The following is a 17743-nucleotide window of genomic DNA, read 5'->3' as shown; positions in this document are numbered from 1 at the left end:
CATAGTAAACTAGGCTAATAACCGGAATAAGAACTCACAATGTTTTCAAAAATGGATATCATGGTTAGTAGAGGCCGGTCTATGACCGGGCGAGCGGGGGTGCTCACGAAGTGACCTTCCCCAATCGTACCCAAGTTCCCGAGCCGAAGCAGCTTTGGTGATGACGGACACGTGGCCTTTTGGCACCGAGTCAGGGTTTCCTAAATTTCCCAAAATAAAATATTTAGGTGGCGACTCTGTATCTGGCAAAGCAGTCCATGTTTGGCACTACTTTTTCAAAAATCAGTTTTCTCAAAACGATTTGCCAGATTTGGACTCTTTGGTTCAGATTAGGAACCGTGACAATTTAAGAGTCCGAGCTGTAGTGACCCCAAATGAACAGAACGGGAGCTCGTTCCTCCCGGGGCGTTCGGGGGACGTCTACAACATGGTATGAATGAAACAACAAAAAAAAAAAAACAGAGTTTTAATGCGTTAAAACGCGCCCCAAAACCCTGATGAATGGCAACCCAAGTGACTTAAACATACAAGCATGCACAATGCCCATTTCAAGGCACAAAACTACAACACCTCAAGGCATAAAAGGATGATAAATGCTGTCATACAAGCATGATATAGGGACTGAAATAGCATAAGAAGTGACTCCAAATCATTTAAACAACCTAACCAAAGCATGCTAATGACTCATTCGCTCAAGGCCAAAATTCTAGAATGCAAAGGAGCTATGTAAAACACGACAAACATGACAAAAACAGTGGCCAACAGACCTAAAGCATGATAAATCATGACCAAAAGCTTCAATAAGCTAAGCCAAATCATGAAGGTATACTAGGCTAAACACATGGCACATTGCTAGGCAAGATAAGGAATTACAAAGCAAGTACAAGATGCATGCTAAGGGCTACAAATCCGATCAAAGACAGAGATATAACATGACTAATAGGCACCCAAAAACCTCTGAGATGGGACCAAAAACAACCAAGCATGCATGTTGCCCTTTTAAGCCAAAACAAAGGTAAAAGAAGGACAAAGGGGAGAGGGGTGTCCCTCCCCTACACAAGACTTCAAAATCACTCCATCACCACTAAAAATCCACTGGATTTCAGTGGTGAGAAGACCAACACAACAAAGTAAACAAAGCTTAAAGAAAAGGGTACCAAAATAGGCCAAAAGAGGCCTAAGGGGAGGAGTTCAACCCCCAATGCCAAAACGCCCTTAATGAAAGATGTTAAGCACGAAAATAAAAGACTTTTTCATGTTATACACAAAGCCTAAATCAGCATGCAAGATAGGTAGAAAACTAGTGCAAGATTGGGGAAACTAAAGCAAATGTCTCACCCTTGAAGAAACCTTGAAGAACAGATGATCCAGCCACTCTCTACTGATCAAAATCAGTCCAAAACCTCAACAAACAACCCTCAATGCCTCTCAATCTCGGAGCAAGGTGTAATGGTGTGTGTGTTAGTGCAAAAGTAAGGTCAAAATGCACTTTTAGGCTTCCAAACACACCCAAGGGATGAGAGAGAGGGAGATATAGAGAGAGAGGATGATATATCAGATATATAGATATAGAAGCTCTGGTTTTTGATTCAAAAGCTCCAACCCCCAACAAAGGGAGAGGATGAGTGCTTATATAGGCAAAGGCCAAAGTTCTAGGCTTCTTCAAGAAGCTAGATGAAAGAGGCAAAGGGGTGCAAAGGGTTCTTGGCTTCTTGGAGAAACTAATATAGCTGGCCAAGCTTCTTGGGAAGCTTGGCCAAAGGGTTCAAGCTTTTAGAAGGAAAGGGGGTTCAAAGGTTCACACCAACCAAAAACTGCACGGGAGGAGTGATGGTGCATTCTAGCTGGCACAGCTGGCATGCACCATGCCTCAAGGGTGCAAAGGAGTCACACCGGCCAGCAAAAGAGGTCGCCGGCAAAATAAAGTGTCGGCTGGACAAATATAGTGCCGACCGGCCATTGGTTTTAAGAAACAATGGCCGGTGGCACCCATAAACAGCCGGTGATGCTAGGGGAAGGCCGGTGGAATGTGGGGATGGCCAACAAGCCATTCCCCGCCCTTCAAGGCAGAAACACAAGTGTTTGGTGCCAAAACCAAACACAGAACAGTCGAGTCGAGAGATCCTGAGGCAAGGTGCGCAGCCAAGACTTTCGGGAACTCAAGACGAAACACAAACAAAGAGGATCACCGAGTGTTCAAGCGGTAATGTCTAAGCCTTGAGGACGGTCAAAAATGGGGTGTCTACCGTTGCCCCTCTTTGACAGAACTCGGAAGTCATAACAATGACGGGAGTGAATGTCAAAGCCCAGAGACGACCCATTTTTGACAAGGCCGAAGACTCAGACAAACATGCAAGACAAACAAGGTATGCGCCCGAAGGCAGGGGCAAAATGCAAGACGATGCACGAAGCCGAGCATAACTCATGATCATGCTAAGAAAGCTGTAATGAAGCATACATGCGACAGTTTTAAGCTAGCATACACCAAACTACACTACAATGCAGAAAGGATGTAAGAGAATTATGCAATTCTCGATACGTCTCACGAGGAGGGTATAATACCTGTCCGGTTCGTCTGGTTCCATTAGTCGCAAATGAACCGTACATACAATATCGTGCCTGCAAAGGAAACAAACTTAACAGGTATGATTTTATCATTAACATGCACATAATGCGATTGAAAATGCATGGCAACACAAATCAAGTGAGAGGCATGACAATGCCGTGAAGGCACAAACACATGTACGTAAAGCATGCAGTCTACGCAAGCAATACAATGAAGTTGAACATAAGCATGCGGTCTACGCAGGCAATGAAATCAGTTGCAAACATGCGGTCCACGCAAGCGAAACATGCGGTCCACGCCAGCGAAACGTGCGGTCTATGCAAGCAAAACATGCGGTTTACGCAAACAGACTATGAGGTCCACGCAAGTCATGAATTGGATTACAAACATGCGGTCTATGCGAGCAAAACATGCGGTCTACGCAAACAAAACATGCGGTCTACGCAAGTAATGATATTGATTACAAACATGCGGTCTACGCAAGTAAAACCTGCGGTCTATGCAAACAAAACATGCGGTTTATGCAAGTAATGAAATTGGTTATAAACATGCGGTCTACGCAAACAAAACATGCGGTCTACGCAAGTCATGAATTGGATTACAAACATGCGGTCTACGCAAGCAAAACATGCGGTCTACGCAAACAAACAAAACATGCGGTCTACGCAAGTAATGATATTGATTACAAACATGCGGTCTATGCAAGTAAAACCTGTGGTCTACGCAAACAAAACATGCGGTTTACGCAAGTAATGAAATTGGTTATAAACATGCGGTCTACGCAAGCAAAACATGCGGTTTACGCAAACAAAACATGCGGTCTACGCAAGTCATGAATTGGATTACAAACATGCGGTCTACGGAAGGAAAACATGCGGTCTACGCAAGCAAAACATGCGGTCTACGCAAACAAAACATGCAGTCTACGCAAGTAATGAAATTGATTACAAACATGCGGTCTACGCAAGTAGTGTGTATGAGAAGAGTTGAATGTACACATGTAAGTAGAAACATGTTATTCACGATGCTGGAATGTAAAGTACTGTAACGCAGCATAATTGAAACGATTTGTGGAAATCCTCAAGACATGAAAAGGATACGGGAAGGGACATTCTTCGTACGTATCGAGCATCGCTCGCAGAAGTTGTGGCCTGAGGTCAACTCGAAGGTCCACGTTTCAAAAGTGTGCTTTCTCGCATTGTCTCAAGTGATGAATGTGCCAAACCATGCAGTTGACCCGAACAAAGGCGCGGAAGGTGCGTTGACCGCAAGGAGAGTTTTGCCAGTATCAATTCCGACACTTTGCTACCCTGCCATTCTATGTTTTACTTTCCTTTTTACTGGTAGTTTAAGCACATTGCACTGCCTCGGGCATGCTTTTTTCTTTCTCAAAATTACATATTTTGCAAAACACGTGATGGAAATGAAACGACCATTTTGTTCAAAAGATGTTGCAATTGTAAACTTTCTACGCATCGCATCGCAAGGTATCACACCACAATGTGAACGAAATTGAACCTGTTTTGAATATTGAGTACTTGCATCGTAATAATTAGGTAGTGAACCGACTTACAACTCGATAAGCAAAACAAAGGCATGATATAACCAATCAAGTGTGAGTACAACTCGATAAACAAATCAAAGACTTAAAAGGAGTGAAATACAACTCGATAAGCAAATGTACAATAACTTGATAAGCAGACAGGTGTGACTCCGCAAGAATTGATCACCGGGGGGAGATTGGAGGTGGTGGAGTTCCCTAATCCCTAGCATAACAACTCAGGGAACAAGGAGGAAGACCATCGGCCCTGGGTAGAGGCCATCGGCCACAAGAAATGGCCATCGGCCAGGAATTTGTTCGGTTGGCAAAAAGTGATGGCCGGTCGGCACAATATTTTGGCCGGCCGTCCATGAATGAAGGAATCACCAGAATGTTGACACCTGTCCTCCACCCAACCTTATCTCCTACAAAAGACCTCAGCTTCGTAGTTTTTCTCAATTCCACACTGATTTGCTCTAATGGAAGAGTTTTTTACTCAAAATCTTACAGCTTAGATTGCTAGCTTGGATGGCTCGGAAAAGTTGAACTTCCGGGGTTTCGGCATAAATGCACTATTCACTCTGGGTCGTACCCCATTGCACCTTCCGTTTCTCCATGCCGCGGCAAGGTTTTGGAATCCGGTGACGCATGTCTTTAGCTTCGTTGGGCAAGAGATATGTCCTACCTTTGAAGATTTCCGAGCCTTAATGGAGTCCGAGCGCGACGAGGAGCTCCTGCCCCAACTTAATTTTGGCCATGCCCAATCCTTAGGGCAAATGTGTGGACTCAGTATGCGTGACGCTCGGTCTCTGATTTGTGACGGGATGCTGGATATTCCGAGTTTGATCGATCGGTTTTCTGATGCCAGTGATCGCAACAACCATCGTTGGCAAGGCTTCCGGCGACAAGCCCTCTGTTTGTGCATGCTGTCTCATTTCCTATTTGTCTCAGGCTCCGGAGGGTCTAGTGTCCGGCTGACCGAGGTTGCCCAAGGCTTGAAGGAGGGCAAGAGCTGTATTGCCATGACTCTGGTTGAGACGTTGATGGGCTTAGACGCTTTTTATCGTCGTGAGACGACCAGATTAGCAGGGAGCCCACTACTACTACAGGTAATGTTTTCCACCCAATCTCACATATGTATCGCTCACATCGCTCGGCCCTCAAGTTCGGTTTTTCTCACAAAACCCTATTCTCACTTTTCTCTCATCGTACATCTCTCTATTCTTTATTCTCTCATTTTTCATCCCTTCCCAGGTATGGTTGATGGACAAACTGCAGGTTGTGAACTCTTGCCCAGCATATTCAGCTCGCGGCTACTTCTTCCGGCACTGTCTAGTCAATGCCCTTGATGAGGGATGGTGGTTCTCTTAGATGTGCCGCTTGTCCGCAGACCGTATTGCTTGGGGGTGCCCTTGACTGAGCCTTCCAGCGATGAGTTACAATATGTCCCGGCAGACTGGGATTCAATTGATTGGTCTCACTCACTGTGTATTCTACTTCCCATTCTGGATTCGACACCAATTTGGCCATGATCAGACCTGCCCGCCAGAGGAGATAGAGTATCCTGCTGCATTCCCAGCCCGAGGCGCGCAGCTTGCTCGGCAGGCCACCGCGAGGAGGACGAGAGAACTCCTGACCCCCGCTCTTACTTTCAGTTGCAATTTGTCTGATGAGTGCTTGGATTGGCTCAATGAAGAGGCACAGGAAGGGCCCAGCTTGGCATCAGAGGCTCCGACCAGCTCTGGGAGGGGGCGCAGGAGCACCTGACTTGACTATGCCCCGGATTTATTGCTTTATTAGTACTTCCAAGTTTTCTTTATGAATGTAATAAAAGCAACTTCAATTTGTATGCAAGAGCAGGAGAGCTCTGTATTGATGTCAGTGAAATTGAAGATTGTGGTACTGAAAATTTCCCGTTTTGGTCCAGAAATGGTCTTAGTTGTAAAAAGATTAATTTTGAACAAAGTCAACTTTTATTAAAACTTTTCAAAGCCATTTTCGATATGGATCAGAACTGGACACGCCTGAAATTTGTCACTGAGATGCACAACCCCGAATTCTAGCAACTGGAAAGTTACCCCTAGCCTGAATAGTACCGCGGCATTGCACAGCAACAGAAAGTTGCCCCTAGTCTGAAAAGCACTGCACCGAAGATTATATCCGAACTCTTGGATGCTGAATAGACAAAGATGGCTCAAGAGGATTAAATGGACAAAGTTGATCAGGGAAAAAGGTTATGGCTGAACTTCAGGATGAAGCTGCCTACGTATCCCAAAGATGGGAATCAAGCCTTACGTAGTTCGGCTTAGGTTCACTCGGGTATTTTCACTCTCCTTTTACGCTCTAACTTTTGCCAAGATCGCCCTTTGCGGGTTTTTAACCTTGCGAGCTCAGTTTTTATATTTTCTAATTTTTTTGTGCTCTAACTTTTGCCTAGGTCGCCCTTTTGGGTTTTCGGTCTAGCGAGCCTCTCAGGGGTAATATTTCTTCAACTTGTCCATGCTGATCGGTTGGGAAAATTCTTGGCCATCTAGGTCCATTAGGACCACAGCTCCACCTGACCAGATAGCTTTGATGATGTAGGGACCAGTCCAATTAGGTCTGAACTTGCCCCTTGGGTCATGGATGGGAGCTCGGTTGTCTTTGAGCACCAAATCTCCTTCCTTTAGATTCCTGGACTTGACTTTCTTGTTGAAAGCCCGGGCAATTCTGCGCTGATAACTTTGAACATGGTACAGTGCTTTCAGTCTTTTCTCATCAAAGAGCATGAGTTCTTCAAACCTGCTCTGCTGCCAATCTGCTTCGGCTATTTAACACTCAGCCAATACTCGCAATGACGGAACCTCGATTTCGATAGGTAGAACGGCCTCCATCCCATAAACCAATGAATATGGGGTCGCTCCGGTAGAAGTTCTAATCGAAGTCCTGTAGCCCTACAGAGCAAATGGCAGCTTATCTGGCCAATCCCGGTAGGTTTCCACCATCTTCTGCAGTATATGCTTGATGTTCTTGTTGGCGGCCTCAACTGCTCCGTTGGTTTGCGGCCGGTATGTGGACGACTTATGAAAAGCCACGTTATATTTCTCCAACAAGTCAATCACTTCCTTCTTGAAGTGGGAACCGTTATCTGAAATGACCTCATTTGGGACTCCATAACGGCAGATGATGTTGTTTCTGATGAACTTTGCGACGTGCGACGCCTTCAACACCGCGTATGATTGGGTCTCGACCCACTTTGTGAAATAATCTATCGCGACCAAGATAAACTCATGCCCATTCGACCCTTTTGGAGTAACAGCCCCGATCACATCAATTCCCCAAACTGAAAATGGCCATGGTGAAGTCATGTTGTACAGCTTCGATGGCAGAATATTCATGCGATTCGCATGGATCTGACATTTGTGGCATCGCCGAACAAAGCTGATACAATCCTCCTCCATGGTGGACCAGTAGTAATCCTGTCGGAGGATCTTCCGTGCTAGCATTACTCCGCTCATGTGTGCACCGTACTCTCCTCCATGGATGGCCTCCATCAGGCGCTTCGATCCTTCGGCTTCGACACACAGCTTGTGCATTCCCAGATGACCTCTCTTATATAGCTTACCCCCACAGATGATGAACTGGATGGCCATTCTTCTGATTGCCCTTTTATCCTTGGCATTTGCCCCTGGTGGATACGACTCCTTCTCCAAGAAGTTCCAAATGTCCTAATACCAGGGGTTGGCGTCCTGAGCCTCATCTATGGCGGAAATTGACTCATATGCTGGCGCAAACTTTTGGTCAATAATGACTGGACGCATCCGGACTCCGGACATGATGTCTATCATGGAAGATAGAGTTGCTAGTGAATCTGCGAACTTGTTGTTCTCTCTTCCTAGGTGGGTGAAATTTAGCTTCTCAAACCGAGGAATTAACAAATCCAAGGTCTGGTGGTAAATTATCATCTTTTCCTCTTTGACTTTCCAGTCTCCTTTTGCTTGAGACACAACCAGGTTCGAGTCCCCAATGACGTCCAACCGTCTTGCCCCTAGTTCTAGGGCTGCTTCTAGGCCGGCAATACATGCCTCATACTCTGCTTCATTGTTCGAGACTTTGAACCGGAGCTTGAACGCTAAAGGGATACGGGAATCGTCAGGCACTATCAACAACACTCCTATCCCATACCCGTACTGGTTTGACGCTCCGTCAAAGTACATCGTCCAAGTTTCATCTTCGATGTGCAGAATGGCTTCATCTGGGAATAGGTACTCAACCGCTTCATCCCCTTCAACCGGGTGGTCGGCAAGGAACTCCGTTACCGCTCTTCCTTTTACTGACTTGCGTGTCACATACTTCAGATCAAATTCAGAAAGCAACAGCAGCCAACGAGCTAGCCTACCCGTAAGTGCCGGTTTCTTGAAAAGATATTTGATGGGATCCAAGCGTGAAACCAACATTACAGAGTGAGCTAACAGGTAGTGCCGCAACTTCCTGGTAACCCATACCAAGGCCAAACAAGCCTTCTCCAGCGGAGTGTAGCGGGTCTCGTAATCCAGCATCTTCTTGCTCAGATAGTAGATGGCCCTTTCCACTTTGTCCTCTGACTCTTGTGCGAGCATGCAGCCCATGGTAGTCTCAGTTACTGAAAGGTACAATATCAACGATTTCCCGGCTTTGGTGGTGACAACACGGGCGGGTTCTGTAAATATTCTTTGATCTGTTCAAAAGCTGCTTGACATCGGCCGTCCCATTGGAATTTTTTTCCTTTCTTTAGGAGACCAAAAAGTGGTTCACAAGTCAAGGTTACTTTTGAGATAAACCGTTTTATGAATTGCACTTTACCTAGAAAGCCTCGCACCTCCTTTTCAGTCATTGGTGGTGGCATTTCTAAGATGGCCTTGATTTTGGAAGGGTCGACTTCGATGCCCCTTTGTGTAATCAGAAACCCTAGCATTTTTCTCGCTGTAACACCGAATGTACACTTCTGAGGATTCAACCGCAGCCGAAACTCTCTGATCCTTTGAAAGAACTTTTGTAAGGCGGTGTAGTGGCCCTCTCTTTCTTTGGACTTGACAATCATGTCGTCCACGTACACCTCAACCTCTTTATGGATCATATCATGCAATATTGTGGTCGCTGCCCGTTGATAAGTAGCTCCAGCATTCTTCAACCCAAATGGCATCACTCTGTAGCAATATGTACCCCACGGGGTAGTGAATGCAGTCTTCTCCCGATCTTCGGGTGCCATTACTATCTGATTATAGCCTGAGAAGCCATCCATAAACGAAAGCAAAGCATGCCCCGCTGTGAAATCTACCAATTCATCAATGTGTGGCAAGGGAAAGTCGTCCTTCGGACTGGCCCTGTTCAAATCTCTGAAGTCTACACATACCTGAATTCTGCCATCCTTCTTCGGCACTGGAACAATGTTGGCCAACCAAGTCGGGTATTTGGATACCAGCAGGAAGCCTGCATTGATTTGCTTGGTGACCTCTTCCTTAATTTTGATGGCCCAGTCCGGACGAATCCTTCTGAGCTTCTGTTTGATCGGTCGGGCCTCGGGGTCAAGAGGGATCCGGTGCTGTACAATCTCAGGATTGATTCCAGGCATGTCTTCGTAGGACCACGCGAAAACGTCTTTGAAATCTTTTAATAAAGCGACTAAGCGCTCGCGTTCCTCCGAAGACAACGTGGACCTGATCTGGACCAGCTGCGGGTCCTTCTCAGTACCAACATTCATAGTAGTGATTTCATCCATTAAGGGTTTAATAAATCTTTCTTGCTCTTGATCAATTAATCGTTGCAAAACCGGGGGAATTTCTTCCTCGTCGTTTTCATCAAAATTTTGAAAATCCTGATTTAAGCAATAAATCAAAGGCACAGAAAAATACTCAGAAACCACATCCACATTATTCTCATTAAATACTTCCAAGCCGTCCGATTCTTCTGTTACAACAGACTCAAAAGAGAAAGAAAATGACGACCTAGACAGGACTATGGCATCCGGGTTATCACCCCCAGGAATACCGAACTCAGACTCAGTTGAGCTGGAACCTGATTCCGACTCACAAGACTCGGTGGAATCAGACTCTGGCTCACTACCTGACCCGGTGCTGCTTGATAAAAATCCCTCTTCGTATTGCCAAGCGAGCGAGGGTGCGATGGATGCATCCAAAATAGTTGATGGTAGGCCCGCAGCCGTTTCATTCCCAATCATGCATACTGAGGAGTTGTCCCTCAAGCACTTCTGTTCGATCGGAGGATCTGAAAGTAGACATGCCAGCGCTACCCCCATTTCATTTTCAGCGTCCTCAGACTGCACTTCCTTACTTTGCTCAGCCTCGGCTAATGGGTCTGTCTGCTCTTCGGCAATGTCATCCCCAGGTAACTGTAGATCAAAGAAAATCTCAAACCCCGGCACGCGTTTCCTTTCCACGTTCAGCCACGGCTCTGGAAAACCACAAAATGGAAAGTCTTCCCCCTCCCGGACGAAGCGTCCGTTTAGGGTACCCTGGATGGGCCGGTGCATCAACTCAAAGGGTTTTCCCATCTGTTTCGCTCTGGCTCTTCCAGCCATCTCCTTTTCTTTTTGCATCCAATCCTCTTTGGTGGGTAGATAACCCAAGCCAAAGGTATGAGGGTTATGTGGCACTTCGGCCAATGCTGCGACGCCCTTGCGGCCGCTCTTTCCTAATCCCATCCCGGGGATATGTTGGAGTTTGTTCATGAGATACACTGCATGGGCACTGACATATATCCCCTCGTTAGTAGCCATGATGTTCTGTACAACCTGAGCCTCAGCTAGGGTAAACCCTGATATGAACACATCTTCCATACCGTGCTCGATTTCTAGAACAGGCGTAGATACCTCCGGCAGCGGATGAATCGATGAATTTCTGAAAACAATGGCTACTCCCTTCCCATAGGGGTATTTCTCCACTTGATGTAGGGTGGAGGAGACCGCCTTTACCTGATGCAGCTACGGCCGCCCCAAAAGCAGGTTGAAAGTTGCAGGAACCTCCAAGACATGGAAATCTATCTCATGCTGTCCCGGCCCAACCTTTGTTTGAATCTTAACTGTTCCCATTACTTCTCGGCTTGTGTTGTCATACGCCCGAATCACCTGGGCCGTTGGCACAAAGTCCGCGATTTTCAAACCGATCGCATAGGCTGTCCTTGCCGGACAGACGTTGATGGCGGACCCTATGTCGACAAGCACCACGGGTATCCATTTATTTCTGCACTCCACGGAGATGTAGAGTGGCTTGTTATGGTTCGCACCCTCAGGTGGCAGTTCTTTGTCAGAAAAGGTCAACATCGGGGTAGCTCCTCCCGAAAAAACTAGGCCCACCAGCTGTTCGGACGTGGTGTCTATAGAAAGCTTGGCTTTGTCCATGGCTGAAAGGACAGCCTGTCTATGTACTCGAGAAGTCATAAGCAGCCCCTAGATGGAGATGTCTGCTTGTATCTTCTTCAATTGTCTCAATACGGCCTCATCCTCGAGTTGTTTTTCTTTTTGCTTCTCTGCCTCCCTATCTTTTCCTGACGCCTCCGGTTGATCTAGGTGTGGAGGCTTGAAATACCGTCCACTCCTAGTCATGTGATCGACTTCGCCGATATACCAGGTATCATCTGGTTGGTTACCCCCCCCAATCTTCGTCTGTGTGGGCAAGACATAGATCATTGTCCTCCCACCACATTCCATCTGCAGCCGACAGGCACCTGTCCGGTTTTGGCATGACTGTTCTCATACTTGCAGTACCTTCTATTCCTATGCTCGTGGCATTCTCCATTTCTGTACTCACAGTAATCTCAGTCCCCACATGGGCTTTTGCCTTCCTGATTCTCTTGGAACCTTTGAATCTTTCCTGTTCCGACTGTGTCAATGCAGCCGACTGTTCAATAATCCCCGTACTCGAAATGCTCCAATCCCGAGCGAAACTCTTGACACCGGCGCTCTCCGGCGATGCGCTCTGTTCTCCAACTCTTCCGGCTGTCACTGACATTCTTGCCCCTGCCGGGCCTTGTTGTGGCTGAAACTCTTCTACCACATCTGGTTGATCGTCCAACCATCCCGTAGCCTCTGTTGATTCCTCATAATCGAACCAGTTGACGGCTAAGTCCCCTGGATCTTGGTTATTGTAAAACTGGAGCTTGGCAAGGTCCTCTTCCACAGCCGTTACATCATCCGTTCCCTGTCCCAGACTGTCCCCTTGGATCACACACAGCTCCCCCTCTGTTGGTAGTTCCATATCTGGCCTATCTTGGCCTATTGACGAAATGTAGTCACCTGGGCTATAAGCTTTCTCAACACTACTCCCAGATTCCGCAGACTCTGGCTCAACAACCGCTTCTCCTTTGGAATCTTCTCTTTCCTATTCTCGATAGTCACCACCGCTGGCTTAGGTTGGGTTATGGAGATGTCCAACTTGCACAAATCGGTGCAATCGGGAAGAAACATTTCCGGCTTAGGCAGGTGGGAAGGAGTGATATAGATGCTAGGATCGTAAGGCACGACCCCAGTTTGGATGAAGTTGACTCTTTTGGGTGGTGGAGTTTGGTTATGTGTGGAGAGAGGGTTTGTAGTAACGTTGGGTTTCTTGGGAGGCAAAATCACTCTGTTATCGATGAGATCTTGAATCTCATGACGTAATCGGAAGCACAGATCGGTGTCATGACCGTACTGTTGGTGAAATGCACAATATTTGGCTGGGTTGTGGGCAGCGGAGAGTCTTTCTAGTAAGGGCCGCGGCTCTTGGGGCTTCAGATGCCCTTTTCTGATTAAGACCCCCAAAGTTTTGGACAGGGGCATATAAAGCGGAGCGAAGGTGCTGGTGTTTTTGGGTGGGTATTTGACTGTTTGTGGGTTGCTTCCGGACGCACCGGAGAATGGTGCGGTTGCCATAGTTCTTGAGGGAGGGTTGGTGGTGACCATACTTACTTCGGAGGTCCTGGTAGTTGTAGCGCCACTCGGGCCTGCATTAGCGTTTCGATTGAAAGTTTTGCGGGGTTGCTCCCGGTCATTATCAATCAAGCCTTGTTTTAAGGTATCCTCAATCTGCACCCCCATTTCATGTAGATCAGAAAAGGTAGGGAAGGGGAGTACAATCATCTTTTGCATCAACTTCGGCTGAAGATTGTGCACAATCATCCGAATCTGGTCTTTGTCCGTGGGCCTTAAGGTCATCATCGAAGCCTTAGCCCGCCATCTGGTTACGAATTCTGAGAAGCTCTCTTTGGGTTCTTGCCTTGTTGTCTCGAGATCCCGGGTCGTAATCTCGATTTGTGTATTGTATGAGTACTGCAAGATGAAGGCCTCAGCCATCTCGTCCCAACTTCTCTTGACGTCATCCTCCAATTTGGCATACCATATGGCCGCTACACCCGACAGGGTCCGGCCAAATAGAGACAGCTTCTGCAGTCTAGTGAGGCCCATTGGCCTTAGGATGTCTGAAAACAATCTCAGGTGCACCATGGGGTCCCCGGACCCATCAAATCGATCAATGTGCGGCGTTTTGAATCTGTCAGGCAGCGTCATGGCTGCGTCGGTATACCCATCTTCGATGTCAGGGATGGTCTTGACTCCCTGGGACTTCTTAAACATCTTTTCCAACTTGCTTAATTTTAAGGCTGTGGGGTCCACTTCGAACTCAAAAGGAGAGTCCGGTATATTGACAGGCGTGGGTGCCTTGGATAGTTGTGGTGGAATCGGGGGCGGAGCTGGCCCCGCTGGAAGGTCTGTATCCTCTTGGACATTCCGGGCATTCGGCGTTTCTTCGGGTATCGGAACCCTTAGTGGGGGAGGGACTTGTTGTGAAGCAGATGCTCCGGTTTGCTACTGTAACCTCACGATTAACTCTGCTTGTTCATTCATAACCGTGGCCTGCTGTTTGGCAAACTCTGCCTGTCGGACAGCATCCTGCTGCATCACTTTCATACTTTCTTGGAGTTGGCGCACCATCTTCTCTAAACTAGCCATACTGTTCTGTTATGACTGAATTATCGGTATATGTTCCTTCTCTGTGGGTGAAACAGAACCCTGATCCCTACTGCACACAGGTGGGGTAGATAAAGCCCTTTGTACTGACTGTTGAACTGATGCCCTCTGCCTAGTTGTCCTCCGTCTAGTAACGGGGGGTAGAGAGTGGTACACCGGTTGTCCGTCTACCAGATCCTCAGATCGATGGAGCCGACGACCTCTAATCCAGAGTGCTTGGGGAATATCTACCGGGTTGGAAGCAATGGTGCTAAACTACCTAGCAAAAAGATAAATAAAGCAATAAATAACCAAACAATTGGACAGCATAACGGCGTAAAATAAACACATACAACACGCAGTTGGGTATTCATAATACACAGTTGGTAAGCCGAACACATTGTTCCTCGATACTGGTCATTGTTCTCAAATCACCGTTCCCAAAACTGAACTTGATATCTGCAGATAACCGATTTCTCAACAACACTGATACTGGTGCCCACGGGCCTGATACTCAAACTTGCAAACTGATATGTACGTTTCTGTAGAGATACACTCTAAAAGAACATAGCAAGCAAAGAGAGCCAAAACACCCTTATGGAGGGGTAGGGTTTCCCTGTCCTATTTTGTCAGGAGCTAGGGTTCCACTATGCACGTGGCAGTTTCAAACAACCTATAATCGGGTAAGCAACCTGTCCTAACTTGGAATGATCACTATGGATCCGAATATGCACTAGGTCGAATGGTCGAAAAGGGTGCCCTGGTAAAAATCGGGGTTTGTGTTCCCATACTATCAGAGCCCATAACCGGTCAGCCTTATGGTCATGCCTTGACAAGACAAGCCTCCGGCAAACCGTTCAGGAATGGCAGATGGTAAACACGGTGTCCTAGGCGCACCAATGCACATGTAATGCAAAGAGACACATAAATGAAATCAAAATAGGATATCACGAGTTTGAGTCAAGCTCTCTAACTCCAGCAGAGTCGCCAGAAACTGTAGACGTCCCCGAACGCCCCGGGAGGGTGAGGTCCCGTTCTGTTCGTTTTGTGAGTCTACTACAGTTCGGACTCAAATTGTGTCACGGTCCTTAATCTGAACCAAAGAGTCCAAATCTGGCAAATCGTTTTGAGAAACAGACTTTTGAAAAGAAGTGCCAAACATGGACTGCTTTGCCAGATACAGAGTCGCCACCTAAATATTTTTTAAGGGGGAATTTAGGAAACCCTGACTCGGTGCCAAAGGCCACGTGTCCGTCATCACCAAAGTTGCCTCGGCTCGGGAACTTGGGTACGATTGGGGAAGGTCAGCTATGAGCACCCCCTCTCGCCCGATCAAAGATCGGCCTTTACTACCCGTGATATCTTGTTTTGAAAGCATTATGTGTTCTTATTCCAGTTATTAGCCTAGAATTACTATGTTATGTGCACAACAAACAAGTATAGACCAAATCGCCTAAATTGGAACAAAACATTTCATGTTTGTTTTGAAAATGGTTTGCTACTCGCAAGTAGGCTAAAATGCAGGTTTTGCCACCCTCAAGTGGGCTTTTAGAAAAGATGGTTTTGCCAATATCTAGTGGGCTTAAAATTCACAGTTTTAATGTGTTATCCCAATTTAAGCAATTCGACCTCCATCCACAGGCATTCAAGCAGTTATATCACAGAAGCAGCTAGCCTCAGGGTAATCATGCAATTATGGCAACACTCACACGCATGCGGCATGCTAAAGCATAAAAGCTTACCAAGTACTCCAAGCCAAAACAGAAATTAGTTAGTAATCACATGCATGATCCTAGTTCATATTTGAAATGGCTAATGCAACACATGCAAAGATGCAATCCAAACAGGCTCGGCTATCCTAAACATGGCATGTGAAATGCTGCAACTAACAAATACTCAACTTGGAATTGAAATACGAGTGCAGTTAGCATGATGCGCCGAGCCCGGTGCATGCGAAACAGATAAATGAATGCGAACATGCTGTCATGCTGTTATGCTAATTTAAATATGCCCTAGTCTACCATCATAAGCAGGTAAATAAAAGGGAAGAAAAATGTGGGATTGGAAGACATGCACATACGCACCCACACTTATTACAAATTTACCCTCGCTCGGAGGGACCAAAAGAATAATACAATCTGAATAATGAATTACCTATCCTAGCTAATTAATTATTACAGACCCTCTAATTTAACAAATTAAATGCAGAATAGAGATGACCGCAACCCTGCCTCGGGATGTGCGAATGAAGCATGCTCGATCTATCTTGCCCGGAAACCCATAGCCATAGCACTACTGCCTCTTGCTTCTCTGAAAACTGCCAAAGTCCCAGGGTATCTTCAATGAGCACTGCATAACACCACCGGCTAAGTGAAATGACCACCGACCATGGTAAAATGCCGTCGGCTTCTGATGAAATTATCGGCCATTCGCTAATGGCCGGTCGGCACTGAATGTTGCCGGTCGGCAAAACTTCCTACAGAAAACAGTTTTGACAGCAGCAGAGGACAGGTAATGCATGGCATAGAATTTCAAGCACATGTAAGCATGGTCATGTTCCCTATCATGTATTGAACTCAGGGGAGCATGGTCCTTGATCCTTGGGCCATCAATTGCGCATGATAGCCTAAGGGACCAAACTTGCCATTCAATGTAAAACGCATGCAACACAAAAATGAGGACCAAGACCCTATCATGTCAAAATCAAGGGCCTCGGTGACCGAGGGTTGAGATGTGTTTCATCACTTGTAGTATGAACACCTCTCACCCTCACACTAGGTTTGACACCCCAAACCAAGCAATGCAATGCATATTGTGCAAACATGGCTCAAAAATGCAACAAGAAGCTAAGATGCAAAACATGTCAAACGTGATGCAATGCAAACTATCGTGCAAACAACATGGTAATGCCACTAGCATGCAACACTACAAGCAACACTACAATGCACACTAGATAGGCAAGTATGTAAAGAGGTGGGCATGCAACAATGCACAAACCATAAGGATACCACAACATGCAATGTCATGAGCATACTACAAGATGCAAATATATGATCCATGGACTTACACTAAGATGGAGGACCCTCAGCCACACCCCAAAACAGTGGCCAAAAGTGATGGAATGATGGGCAAATACTCATGCAAACTTGCATACCAAAGAGCATAAGGCTAAGGCATAAAAGAAGCCTTCTACCACAACTATCATAACCACACATGGTATGAATGAAACAACAAAAAAAAAAAACAGAGTTTTAATGCGTTAAAACGCGCCCCAAAACCCTGATGAATGGCAACCCAAGTGACTTAAACATACAAGCATGCACAATGCCCATTTCAAGGCACAAAACTACAACACCTCAAGGCATAAAAGGATGATAAATGCTGTCATACAAGCATGATATAGGGACTGAAATAGCATAAGAAGTGACTCCAAATCATTTAAACAACCTAACCAAAGCATGCTAATGACTCATTCGCTCAAGGCCAAAATTCTAGAATGCAAAGGAGCTATGTAAAACACGACAAACATGACAAAAACAGTGGCCAACAGACCTAAAGCATGATAAATCATGACCAAAAGCTTCAATAAGCTAAGCCAAATCATGAAGGTATACTAGGCTAAACACATGGCACATTTCTAGGCAAGATAAGGAATTACAAAGAAAGTACAAGATGCATGCTA

The sequence above is a fragment of the Camellia sinensis genome, chromosome 14 (genome assembly GCF_055761805.1).
Source record: "Camellia sinensis isolate YWXY chromosome 14, ASM5576180v1, whole genome shotgun sequence".
NCBI lineage: Eukaryota > Viridiplantae > Streptophyta > Magnoliopsida > Ericales > Theaceae > Camellia > Camellia sinensis.
Note: the sequence above shows the minus strand (reverse complement) of the source record.